The sequence below is a fragment of the Euprymna scolopes genome, chromosome 44 (genome assembly GCF_053919585.1).
Source record: "Euprymna scolopes isolate OS-2025 chromosome 44, ASM5391958v1, whole genome shotgun sequence".
In the NCBI taxonomy this organism is placed as follows: Eukaryota; Metazoa; Mollusca; class Cephalopoda; order Sepiida; family Sepiolidae; genus Euprymna; species Euprymna scolopes.
Genome location: NC_136525.1, coordinates 53,538,846 through 53,551,019, shown reverse-complemented (window position 1 = coordinate 53,551,019; position 12,174 = coordinate 53,538,846). Strand labels below are relative to the sequence as shown.

The window sequence follows — 12,174 nt, the reverse complement described above, 5'->3', positions numbered from 1 at the left end:
TGGTCTTTTATTGGCCTTTGCAAGCTGGCACGGAGAACTTTGCGTTTGACAGCCCCACCAATTCCATCACAGGGTGATTTGCCATGGCTAGTTGCAAAAAATGCCCAAGTTGCATCAATTCCAAAATCTGATGAGTGATGGCAAAGGTTAAGAAATGCTTTGAAGTTTTTATATTGGCCAGCGCAGCCATCGCTGAAGTACTCTACACTCTTGATCCAGGGAAATTTCTCTTTGATGTACAACATCACCATTCTTTGCAGTTCATGCACAAAACAGGTGTCATGCTCAAGGTCATCTGAAATGATGCATAATGAGATCTGTTGAAGTTTCCCATTGTTATCTTAGTAATAAATTACCACTGGATGCATGGTACACTGGTTTTTGTTCTAGTGATATCTCTGGATCTCATCTTGCACCACGTAGTGATAATTTTCTGCAAAGTCCAGGAGAAGGATACATTCAGTCTCAGTTATTTCTTCTCTTTTTTAGATACTGAGCTTGGCGTTTTGCTGTGAAGGAATGGGTCGTTAGATTATCAACATTGTATACCAATATCTCTATGAAGTCATCTACATCAGCCATCTGTGTCCATAGCATTGTTCTATCCACACTCTCCCACCGATTATATGACATCTCACTGTCAATTTCCAATTCAGTAAATTTATCTCTGATATACTTCTCTAGAGCAGGGAAACCTGGGCATTTAGGACAACGGTGGACCATACATTCAAGACTATCGGTGTCGCAAACTACCAAGGCCATCAAATCTTTGTAAGTGATATTAAAATTGGGACTTTCAGTTGGTACATTAGCAGCACTCTCATCTCTGGATTCTTCAGCTTTCCTTCTGAGCAGAGTCTTGACAGTTAAAACAAAGCAGTCAACAAGCAATTTGCTGTTTTGATGGTGGGTGCAAACACAAACTGAATGAGAACCTGATGTCAAGATGGTGACACACCATTTTAGACGGAGCTCACAGAACTTTGAAAGACCTATTTTGTGTTCAGGATAGCTTTCTTTGTAAACTACATAAAGCTCTTTAAGATTGCATAATAGGAGCTGTTTCTGGACATGAACTTTGTTACCGATGCTCACAAAATCTTTCCCTCGAGGCATTAACCATGAAAATTCATCGTCCTCATAGAAAGCCAAGACAGAATTGATAACCTCTTTTGAGAGACCTCTCCCCTTCTTCTGTGGCAATGAAAGAATACCTCGATCCTTTTTCAGTTGCCGTGCTTCACGTACTATATATTCAGAGACATTGAAATATTCAGACACCTTTTTTCGAGACCAACTTTCCGGAGCTAAAGTCATCAACTGGATCCTCTCACTGGTTTTCATTTCTTTATTCTCAAGTTTGGCCTTCATTGCATCCAACGATCATCATCCTTTGCCTTTGCCACTAAATCTATTTGACTCGTTTGGCTGCTAATAGGGCTTCCTAATTCAGGGCTAGAGATGTTAAGGACTTTGGCAGCTGCCTCTACTTGCATTTCATAGCTTCTTTCTAATTTCTCTGACAATATTGATTTTTGTGTGCTTCTGCATTCTACCGGTTTTTATAGGGGATATATCAAACATCATTAGACTGTCATTCAGTTTCTCTCTCTTTTGCTCAATTTGTGACTCATTTTCAAGGTCTTGATTGTCACTTTCTTCTGTTTCACTTGGATCTTCTAACTTCTTGGCAGCTGCTTCACAGTGACGGCAAAGCTTCCAGCCAGGAACAACATGGTAGCCCTTCTGCTTTAGCATCTCAGCCATGTCTAACTTGATAGCACGATCACCCTCTATCTTCTTTTTGTGCTTCAAAAAGATGTTGCAGCACTTTGTATATTTTTTCTCAAAGTAATGCCCCAAATGAGGTTCGTGATACCTGCAAATGTTAGCAACAGTTTCATCAGTGAGTGTGACACCAGCTCTTAATTTGAGCACAGTTCCTACATCATGCTCTAATGCAGTTATTGGTGTTGAAAATGGCTTCAGATTGTGGTGACATGCACTCTTCATTAGTAATCCAAACGAACATTGAGGAGCACTTGTCATGGATGATGTATATCCTCCCTCTCGTTTCCTTGATTCAGAAGACATTCTTAATTTATTGCTCTGGAATAATTATTACAATCTGATAATAAAAATTATAATAATTCACAATGAGCAGAATATGCAATACTCAACTGCAACATTAAGAGATTTACAGACAGTATAATACACAAATGATGTAACAGTAGCACATTCTTGATCAGAAACAAAGGCACTGTAATCAAAGAAATGAAATTTGCAAAAAGTAATATTTATCTTCTTAGTTTCTGACCATTCAAATTTGATAATGAAAAAAGAATTTCTAAAGTGTGAAATTCAACTGTATGTATTTCAAGGTGCTACAGAACTGCAATTCTGGGGTATAAGAAATTCTATTTTAACCATTATTATGCCTTGAGGTAATAATTTAGTAAGAAACCATAAAAAAGTGACAGGAAAGAATAAACTTGGATTATTGACAAACTTAGAAGTTCACACCAAAGAATGCATTATTAGATCAATGCAACAAGTAAATAGCCTGAAAGAGAAGAAAATTAATCATAGCAGCGATGAAATATAACTATGAGACTATCATAACTAGCTAAAGAGACACACCCATTTATCAAAAAGGGTTTCATGTGAAAGTGTTTTTATGCTGAAGATTACCCTTTACAAATATATATCATGTTTTTGAGAGCCACAAATGTTGACTTCCCTGTTTGTCTTTGACAGTATTTAACATCACGCTCAGGTAATAACTCTGAACAAACTGTGTTGAAAATGTATCACCAGAAACAGAACAAAATTGATCAATCAAAAACATAACAGCAAAAAATCATAGCATGAATTCTCTATTTCACAACTAAAGTAATGCCATTTTGAGTGAAACAGATCAAGAAAAAGTATACCGATTTGAATCAACATGAAACAATCAGAACTGAAGTCAATGTAGTGTCTTTTGAGTGAAACTGAACAAGAAAAAGAACATTTAAATCAACATTTGAAAAAAGAAGCATAGGACATTATTCAGGTATCATATCATAGAGGAATTTGCTCTGACACTCAAACTTGATTACTCAGGTGGACATGATTCTGAACAGCTTAAATGCATTGATTGAAAGGATTTGCTGATTTAATGGTTTAGAAACCATGATCCAACTGTCCAAAAATTATGAACTGCACGGCACGATTGTATGATGTGTGCCTGAAGGTATAAATAAAAAACACAATATCTTATTTCCACTTACCTTTTGGTAAACTGAGTCGACTCTACACTACCCCTAGTCACAATTCATCCACACGTACAAATGAAAGAATACTGTTATCATGATCAGTACTATTCTACTGCACATTTTCAATTAGATCATAAAAGAGAAAAGGAAAGAGAGGGTCAGCATGATAATGAGCAGAATGTTATGCTTCAAATGAAAATGTGACTTCATTCATATCTGAATGTTACCTTACATCTTTCCTCTAAATTTTAAGCTGTTGCTGTCTGCAAATCAAAAGATAATGGCCAAAAGTTGTTTTCTTGAAAAACTCAAATGTCCAAAACTTGTACATAATTAAGATTGCTGTCCATATGTCCATATGTGTGTCAAAAATCTTTTATTTTCGACTATTTTTTGTCCATTTTGACTGTGAAGTAGGGGTCCATATCCTTTTATATGATGTAATTCGACATTCTATCATGAAAATGGGCTCTAATGGGTCGATCCAAGTCCTTTTTCAGCTCTAGATATTGATCATAGCTTAAGATTAGATTGTTGCCAAATTCACCAAAAAGTCCTTAACTTTTTATAAAAATGCCAATTTTGAGGCTTTAGTGTCTGGAAATGTCAAATATGCCGAAAGGTTTTATTTGATTTTTGTAATTTCCAACCCAAAGTCACTTTAAAAATCCAAAGGAGAAGTCTGGCAAAGCACCACAGTTATGTTTTTTTCTCAACAAAATATCGCCCCAAACAAGCTCTAAAAAAGTGCTGCAGTACCACCTAAAATGGTAAAAATAAGGTACTTCCTCTCATTTGCCATCTTTCTAACCATGATTTCTGGATTCCTTGCCCTCAAAACCTTACCTGTGTGAATATTTAGCTCCAGAGCTTTATTCTTTGCAACAAAAATGCAAATTTTGTAAAACGCTGGGGGTCGAAAATTCTACATCATGAGATAGCAATTTTTGATTTCCAGGGTGAAACCGACTGTGAAAAAAAATATGTTCCTCAAATCCAACTGGGCTGAAATTGCAGATTTCTCTTAGTTTTAACCCAAAGTTTGTATGGTGTAAATATGAAAAAAATCCAAGAGGGGGTGTGTCGGGGCTGGATGAATTGGGCTGGAATAACCCTTATATATATTCATCCACGGACACCAGCGACAATACACAGCACATGAAACTGCTTCTTTTTTTTATACTCACTTCTGTCTCCGTTATTTCTACATATTTCTATTTATGTATTTATCTATTTCATTACAACGGACAACACAACAATTGTTTTTCCTTTTCCTTTATCTCTTAATTATAATATTTCACATTGCCTTACAGACCACTTTCATTCCCGCATTAATGACAAGGCATGTTAGCACGACCTTGCAGGTTTCACCGACCAGTAAGCGAAATACCAAGGAAGCAAATATACATGGAAATATAGAGACAGAGAGAGAATGGGAGGGAGGAACATATAGATACAGAGAGAGAGAGAGATCAGCTGCGTTTCACTTTTATTTGGGTCACTTATTCATTCACGCGTTGTAAGGGTGAATTCGAAACCCAATAAAGTGACACTTTTACCTTGGCCAATTCGATAAGTGTTTACTTTTTCTTTCCCTCCTTTTCGACTTACCATTCCATTCCGCGTTGGAACTGCCGCTAACCTTTTTTTTGCTTGACACGGTACTAGATGCTATTTGCACTTTTCCCTATGAGTTGATTAATTTTTAAACTTTTTTTTTTTTTTTTGCACCTGTCGGCTCGCAAGGTTAATAACTAATATTGAATGTTTTGCTTCCATTTATAAACCCACGTAGATCAAAAACCAAAATACAATTGTAGTTTGCTTTTATATATGCATATTGGATACCTGATTATAATTTAGATACTTTTAGTTATGTTTAAACGCAGATATGTCACAAACCTAGTTAATTTGCTGTGAAATATATTTGTCAAAAATACATAAAATGACCAACACTCACAAAGGGGCGATCGTTCCAAAAGCCGTTCTTAACATAGGGAGATTAGTGGTGTCCATTTCAAAAGCCATTCTAAACGTGAGAAGGTTGCTGGTTGGGCTACAACAACAACAGAAGTACTTTAATTTTTGCACAGGGTGTGGGAGGACCATACTAATACTGGGTAATGCCGGTTAACCGGTCCTGCTAGTTTCAAGTCAATAAAAAAAAATGTGGGCTTTCATATGAATATTAATACACACACACACACACACACAAAAAAAATAAAAAATTTATAGGAGTGTGTGTGTGTGTGTGTGTGTGTGTGTATATATATATATATATATATATATATATATATTACAATAGAAAAATGCGATCATGAAAATATGGTTAAGCTTAAACATGGAAAAGTAAAGGACAAGATATTCCATTAAAAAATATAAATTCATAACTTAAAATATTGCAGCATTAAGAATTGATTATGTTATAAATTGAATTTTAAAAAAAAATTACTAGAATATCTTTTTTTTCTTTTCCAGTTTTAACAACTAGTCCTTTACTTTTCCATGTTTAAGCTTAACCATATGACTTTTCATGCACTTTATATTGTAATCCATGATTTTTCAAGGCTTCCGGTAAATTCACGTGTTCTTTGTTTAATTTCAGTCTTATTTTTTTTGCCCCCATAAACATAACATCCACATATGTACCTATTTACTATGCCTCCCCACAGGACGGAGTTAGACACCAGGGTCGTTTTTTAACGTGGAGAAAAGGTACAAAAATAAAAAATTGTCTCAGTCGTGAAGGATTTCTCCTCCACCGAAAGAGAACAAGAAAATGAAGTGCAGCATCTGAAGAACAGATACTACACTTTGATCTTGACCAAAAGGCCAAGAAAGCTTACATATGTAATAACAATGTACGGTACTAATCTGCTCGCAATAAAATCCCCCAAATTATCTCTTTCATTCTCTCTGTTTAATTTGTTACTTCTCTTTTCACGAGTGCAGTGAATTGGTAGCAACAGTAGTCACTGAAGCGACATGGTTGCTATGAAACCAGTCATAAAAAAAAACGTCACTCACCTCCTTACGAATTTTTACGATTTTGGACACCACTAAATCCATAACTTTTGTTTTACTGAACGAAAATTAAATTTTTTTTTTCACAATATAGCTGAGGTCATCTATAAACTGTAATAATTGTTTGAAAGTTGGTCGAAAAATGAGTGAGCGCTGAAGCTTTAAAGCAGTTCTAAATGACTAAAACTGCCATTTTACCATATATTCAAACACAGTAGTGTTTGAATGATACAGGGTGCCCCCCCCCCCAAAAAAAAGCTGAATTAAATATAAGATGGAACAACAGAAGCAGTAAAAAAAGATTTCAGAACATCAAGATTAACCTACCACATTCATCAGGAGTTGTCACATCACCGAGGAATGGTTATTTATTGTACCCATTTACTATACCTCCCCACGGGACAGTTAGACACCAGGGTCGTTTTTTAACGTGGAGAAAAGGTACAAAAATAAAATTGTCTCAGTCGTGAAGGACTGCTCCTCCACCGAAAGAGAACAAGAAATGAAAGTGCAGCATCTGAAGAACAGATGCTACACTTTGATCTTGACCAAAAGGCCAAGTGGTACTTTTGGCTGAAATTTCAAATCCGTCAGTTCTTTTGGGACACCCTGTATAAATAAAAAAATATTTTTTTATTTTTATTTTATTTTATTTATTTATTTTTTTTTTTTTTTTGCGCACTGGCTAGATTTAAAGACTTTAAACAGGATCAAACTTTACAATTTGTTCCCTCTAAACTGACCACCGTCCCAGGAATTATGTCCTCCTTTTGAAAAGATAGGGTGTGCTTTCGGCTTTCGGGATTACATGGGTCGTTTTTGTTCCATGGTATTCATCGCGCAAACACGAAGCACGGCTGTAAGCCTATTGAAAGATGTTTGAGATATATATATATATATATATATATATATTTTAAAGGAAATTAATTGAACAATATTTAAAAATGCATAACGTTTCGACTTCTCTCTTCTTTTAATTTACTTCAAAGTTCTCGGGAATCGGCAGACCCCCATCCTTGAGAGGGTTAACACTTGATCTCTCTCTGAGATATGTCGATATTCAAATATTTTAGTAAGGTTCTCTCTTACCTTTCTGACACTGAGTTAGTAAAGTAGTCAGATACATCATTATTCTCTCTCTAAGCGACGATTTTAATGTCTTAACAGATTTCTTGTGGTCTCTTGGTCTTAATAGATTTTAGGATAAATCTGAAGTATCCAGCTTCGTGTTGCTAATTGAGGTAATATCACTTGGAAAAGATGCATCAGGGCTAGCTATACTGAGATCTTATTTGGGCTGCGATTAAATACTATGTGGTTTTGAATATTTAGTCGCGCTTTACTTGTAGGGAAAATTATCCTTGTGCCAGGTTGTTCTAACAAACCCCTGTATAGAGACCTTAGACAGTTGAGGATAGTGTCTAGTAGGCATTCAAGTTCCTTCCAGTAGGCATTCGAGTTGACCCGAGTATAAGGAATGTATTGAAAGATGAATAAATGATAATTGTACCAACAACAACAATAATTATAGTACTTTTTTTTGTTTTTTTACTATGAGGAGGATCATCACTTATCACGGCCTAAAGGCCACTCGAGGATAAGGATCGAGTGTCAGATGGCCGGTGAGAAAGCTGATGATTGATAATACTGGAACATAGGTAGGGTTTAATTATTGGTACTAGTGCACTTACTGATCCGTGCTATTTTTTAAATCGTATTTCCAAGTTTAATTAAAGTTTTTTTTTTTTTTATTCAGTTATAAGGTTAAAGTATAGAATAGGTACAAAACACCCTCCCCATGTTAAGAATGGCTTTTTAAATAGCGTTATTTCTGCATGGATCAATAAGTGCACTAATACCTAATTATTTAAGGAGGTGGATTAACATGAACTTATTTACGTTCGACTTGAAAACTACCATGTTATAGTCAGTTGGGAAGTAACTCCACAGTATTGGGTTACAACAGGCGAACAGTCCTAGGAAAAACAGACAACTTTGCTCACATAATTTTTGTTTAGTTTTAGGCACAGAATAATAGAAATTATTGAGTTGTTGTAACTTGACAAGTGTTTGTTTCGAATGCTTTACGAGTCGTTCAATCGAGCCGTGAAAATAATGCTAGAGCAGGGATTGACTCGCAACATTTTTTCATTAAAAATGCATGACTAAAATCGGAATTAAAATTGACATTTTTTTTAAAATCTATATTAATGATTTACGGAATAAAAATTACAATAAAACACAATAGTTATGTTATTAGCTTCCCGGAAAACACCGGTTAGTTTTGCTGATAATTGATTATGATGATTTTTGTTGTTTAGATAGAACAATGTTATCGATGCAAAAATTTGTGTTTTAGAAGAATAAAAATATTTACATTAGTTTCCAGGAATGTAACTTGATGGATAAAACGTCATTCTGATATATTTTGACCAATTCTCTGATACTATTGTTCATCTGACAATCTTTACACTTCAAGTGGCAGGTAAGTCAAACTAGTTTCTATATACTTGCCTGCCTGTGAGGGCTGGACATAGTTTTTAATGTAAAATCCAGCTCCTCAGTCTAGAACGACTTCTCCTTCACTGACCGAGGACAGAAAAGACTAAGCGCAACACTAAAACAGATACTACACTTTCTTCCTAACCTGAAAGCCAAGGAACTCTTCATGGTAGTAGTTATGGTTGTGGCATTCATGCTGGCTCTGTTGGTCTGACTCTTTCCAACAAGTTGACCAAACACTGACTGACTAGGCACAGTGATCCAAGGCTGTTTTTATTATAAGTGCAAGCCATTTGTGGTTCCAGCAATGAACCTTATAAAAGTGAGTGCCCAGAATCAATTTACCTTCCTGCTTAGCTGTCCTGAGCCAGGTTTTGAGTTGATCACCGTGACAATTCTTCCAGTCTGGTGGTGGAGCTGGATTGATAACTACACAGGAAGTAACCTGGGTGTTGTTGAAGAACATGGCTGAACTAACAAAGGTGCCAAAGAGATTTTTGGAGGAGTGGATGTTGGGGACAAACTATTTCCAACAAACACTGAGCATGGTACATAGGTAGTGATGGTCAGTGACCTCGATTTTATGTAGGTTACTTGCCCACCCAGATCAAGTCTGGCGGCCCATAAAGGAGGAGGGTCTAGATTAAAGCCTGGTAGATTCTGACTTTAGTGTTCAGCCTTATTTTTTTTTTTTCGAGATCAGAGCCGACAGAAGGCAATGCAAACATCGCTGATGCGGTTGAAAATGATAGAACAAAAATATTTCAACCAATCGAACGCTTCAAAGGTTTCTGTGTTGAGAACAAACAGTTGTTTTCCATTTAGAAGAAGGCCTGTGCTCTCAGTAACTTTGTATTCTTGGCGTATATCTTTATGCCAGTCTCTAAGGCATACGATTGTATCTTGTCGAGGGTAGGTGCAAATAGTTAATATACCCCTTAAAATCACTTGAAAATCTTCCAAAGGAAACTGAAATTTAGTGAATATTTCTTAATTTGATGTCTGTATGTCTATTAAAATTGTACAAAAACTTACACTAGCAGCTGTGTTCCAAAATTCATAATGATCGGTTAATTAGTTTAGGAATTAATTGTATATATAGAAATAAGGATACGAATATTTAATTTTATAAAAAAATGTTTTGTGAATAAAAAAAAAGTTAAATTGAATTCTAATCATAAAACAACAATTACATTTTTCAATTTTCCGAATGAAAATTGATTATTCGTCTTAATTGGATTCTTCAGACAACTGTTCTCATCTTTAGTGTCATTTTCACAACATTTCAGTCAATGTAACCTCCGACCTTCTTCAAGTGTATCTTATCTAACTCAGGAATTTAGACAGAATTTCAAACAGACCCTTTATTTACTTCACGAGGATAGCATGATTTGATAGATGTCCTATGTAATTTGCAATTCACCCACTCTGAGAACTGAACCTTCAGGCGAATATCATTTTTACAATTGATTTTTCCAAATATATATATATATATATATATATGGCTTGACCTTTACTCCTGATCTAAAATGGCATACGTACATCAAATCCGTTGCCAAGGTCACTGGAAAAATGATGGGATCCTTCTATCGATCCAGTAGATAGCTACCTGCTGATGCAATTCTCTACCTCTACAAGAGCCAGGTACATCTAAGGATGGAGTATTGCTGTCACATCTGGGCAGGAGCTGCTAGGAAGATCTTATCCTGCATTGACAGACTTCGTAGCCTAATGGAGAATGCCCTTTTCTCTTCCCTGCAACCTCTTTCTCACAGAAGAGACGTGAGCCTTTCTCTGTTTTATTATTTTTATGGAAAGTGCTCGTCTGAGCTCCAATCTATGGGCCCCCCCTCTCGCTAAGCATTCATGAGAAACACTTGTCTAGCTGAAACCACTATCAATAATTTCCCCCACTCCTTATCTGTGCCTAAATCTAAATGTAGATTCCATGAACAAAGTTTCTTTCTTAGAACTGCACGCCTGTGGAACTCTGTTCTGTTTACCTACTTTCCAGCTGACTACAATATGGTTGTCTTCCATTGCAACGTAAACAAGTTCTTGATGAGCCGTTCCACTTAAGCTAACAAATTTACCGAATTTCGATTAGTAACGATTACTATATTGTCCAATTGATTACTGTACACTCTTTAACGCTCTGGGCCTTGATAAGTGGTGATGCCTATGTAAAAAAAATAAATAAAAAATAAAATGCATTTGGACATGATTACAAAATCCGAAAACTTGAAGAGCGCAGAATAGATTCATTGAATGATATAATAATTAAATTAATGATTTTGCGCTACGAAATGGGTGTTGTCAAGAATTGTGAATGTCAACGTGATTAAAGGAATAAATTGTAAGATGGTCAACATCATGAAATTTTGAAGATAGACTTTTGTCATTTGTTTGTTATATGTGCGATGGGACGATTTTCTGATAGAATTACCGATTCTCTTAAAAATTCTTTAGTATGTGATTATAGAGGTTTCTTTTTTTTTTTTTATATACAGATTACCGCAAAAACGCATCTATTTTCACAAACGTACAACATACACTTTTAAAGTGGTCTATAGATTTTAATTTTGCTGGTAATGTAAAAATCAATATTTATCATTTTGTCATGGAAAATTAAGTTTCACTCCGATAAAACACAAAAGCAACCAATTAACGGCATCATTTTTTGGCATCGGAAAATAAGCGATAATTTTTCCAATTCCGATATCCCAAAAAGTTAAGTTTTTTTCTTTCTTGATATCCCCCATTCTGATTAATCATTCCAACACTATAATATATATATGTGTATGTGTATGTATATATATATATATATATATAGACTAGAGAATTGCAATATTTTTTCCGATTCTTTATAAATCTTGAAATATGAAGTTATCCCCCCCCCCCCCGATAACTGTAAAAACAAATGTTGAATGTGCAGATATTTTTTCACACGTAAAAATAAACACTCGTGGGAGATAATATATAGATTTTACTTTTACTGTTCGCTTAAAATCAATAAATATTTTATTATTACTACCAGAAGTGGGAAATTTTGCTTTAAACAAAATCAAATAGAATATACAATTAAAAGAATCGTTTTTGACATTGGAAAATAGGCAAAAAAAAAAATTTCTGATAGTGATTCCAGTACTTTCAAAAGTTCTGATTTTTTTCGATTCCAATTAATTGTCCCAACACACACATACATATATAGCAAAAATGGTAATTAGTAAAAATCTGAAGAGTTCTCAATACTTGCAGAGCAAATATATATATCTTTCGCACTACTTCTAATATCATTTTTCTAATCATAATGATCCTTTCTGTCTGAAGTTACTGGATCAGTAATACGATTTGGTGACCGAAACATGTGTAACTAAGCAGATAAATATGT

General features: G+C 35.1%; 1 protein-coding gene and 1 pseudogene across 7 annotated transcripts in view; one reads left to right on the top strand and one right to left on the bottom strand.

The window, feature by feature from the left end:
• LOC145268614 (protein phosphatase 3 catalytic subunit alpha-like) overlaps positions 1 to 12,174 on the top strand; it is a 435,971-nt gene that overhangs the window by 165,157 nt on the left and 258,640 nt on the right. The window lies entirely within an intron of this gene.
• On the bottom strand, positions 5,968 to 6,101 carry LOC145268948 (U2 spliceosomal RNA; annotated as a pseudogene).